At 36.9% G+C, this 1,505-nt stretch overlaps 1 protein-coding gene across 1 annotated transcript in view; it reads right to left on the reverse strand.

Annotated features, from left to right (window-relative positions):
* The window catches only part of LOC106462056 (protein Jumonji-like), a 115,339-nt gene that overhangs the window by 103,289 nt on the left and 10,545 nt on the right, over window positions 1-1,505 (reverse strand). The window lies entirely within an intron of this gene.

Genomic DNA, 1,505 nt, shown 5'->3' on the forward strand with positions numbered 1-1,505 from the left:
TAGCACACACTCTTGTCCACAGGATCCCTTAGGGTGTCCTCACTATGGTAATGACCCAGGCGGCTAGTGTTGTGTGCTTTTAAAGCATTTTTCACGCTCTGAAATGAAGAATATGTCTGCACAGCCATCCTGTTTGATTTAACATCAATGAGGTCATTCATAACGCTAAATGACTGTTCTATTTTGGGTCCAGTGAAAATACTAAGACAAGCTCTTACTACCTTCCCAAGAGCTGGATAGCAAGGCATAACCTCTCTCCACCAGTGATCCAGTCGGGTGCTGTCATTTATCCCAGTTAGGGTTGGATCTGTATGTATTCTTGAGACTTCTCTCAAATACTGATCCTTTGATTTGCCGTCTTGATCAGACACGTCACTGAATGATAATTAAGAAATTATTTCAGATTTTCTAAAACTCCAGTACAAGAAATGATTACAAACTTTAATAGATCTATAAAGTAAAATTTACTAACCAGGTGCATAGTGCATATCCTGGCCTGTCCACTTTCCTCACAAAGTCCGATAAAAAGTCACCATTTACATCCTTTTCTTCCAGCCACGACCATTTGAACTTGTTCTTTACCTTTCCTTCTATGCTACTGATATCCGCCGACCTATCTACTTGTTTGTACATTTCATTTGATCTATTATCGCTTTGGTAAACACCTTTGAATAGATAACGCTCTTCAATTGTCTCACTCAATAGAAAGGTACACAAAAGAATGGCTGCGTTTTCTAAAGCACGTTTTCGAGATAAAATCTCGTTCACATGACATGAAGTTTGCATTATAAGCATACAAGGTCTCGCACACGCCAGCAAGCATTGCGAGACTACAAAATGGCGGCGCCCTGTCGCCGAATGTAAACAAACCGCGCGATTGCATAAACGCTCATCTATGGCATGGAACACCAAAATCCGATAAATAATTTTAAAAAATGTGTTTCTCAGGAAGAAAACCGGAGGTTTTCAGGATTTTTTAGAAATATCCGGATTTCCGGAAGACTTTCATCATTGATATATAGATTCCAAAATCAACAGAAAAATTGAAATGGCTGACAACATTCAGCAGAAAAACATCCTAAATCAGGGCAATACCAAACTTTCAAATAAAATTCCTCTCATTATTATCAATCAGTTTAAACACAGAAAGATTTCATGAATTCTGAAAAAACATTATCATCTCCTACAACTGAATGATTGTCTTAAACAGATATTTCGTGAAGTTCCTGTTGTCTCCTTACCGAAAAAGTAAACTCTAAAAAATATCCTTGTTCACACAAAATTAATTACATCCCATCCAAAAATGTTTGTCATCCATGTGACAAAGCACGTTGCTAAACCTGCAAGTTCATAAAAACCACTGACTAATTTTCTGACAAGTACGATTAAAGAAACTTTAAAATATAGAAAGAAATCACTTGTGAAACAAAAAACCCCATTTACCTTATCCACTGAAAAAAATGAAATTCCCAATATTTAGGCCATACCCAAACAACTCTTGAGAA

This window comes from Limulus polyphemus, unplaced genomic scaffold (assembly GCF_000517525.1).
Source record: "Limulus polyphemus unplaced genomic scaffold, Limulus_polyphemus-2.1.2 Scaffold1085, whole genome shotgun sequence".
NCBI lineage: Eukaryota > Metazoa > Arthropoda > Merostomata > Xiphosura > Limulidae > Limulus > Limulus polyphemus.